Raw genomic sequence first — 397 nt, forward strand, 5'->3', positions numbered from 1 at the left:
TGGCAGTTCAGGGTGACTGCTTTCCCCACTGGCATGGATACTGATGACTGGGCTTGAGTAACCTTCTGGGCCACACTGGATCCTGTGGGAAAAAAATCAGAAAACAGAGCTGATCCTTTGATATAGTGAATCATAAGAACTAGATTAATTTAGGACCCAGAGACAAACCAAACTAAAATCATAGTATGCTGGCCTTTTTCCAATTTCTCCTTTCCTCTTCAAATCCATGAGAAACACCACATTTCTGTCTATCATCCTTCCATCCTTAACATTTTTACCCACATTTGGAACCATCCGTACCAGAGTAGCTGAAGGCCACAAATATGCACAGCAAGCTAGAGAACAGCATGTGGCATGTAGCTCTCTGCACAAATGTGGGTTGTGCTGCCTGACGCTC

Source organism: Mandrillus leucophaeus, unplaced genomic scaffold (assembly GCF_000951045.1).
Source record: "Mandrillus leucophaeus isolate KB7577 unplaced genomic scaffold, Mleu.le_1.0 Scaffold1226, whole genome shotgun sequence".
NCBI classification, from domain to species: Eukaryota; Metazoa; Chordata; class Mammalia; order Primates; family Cercopithecidae; genus Mandrillus; species Mandrillus leucophaeus.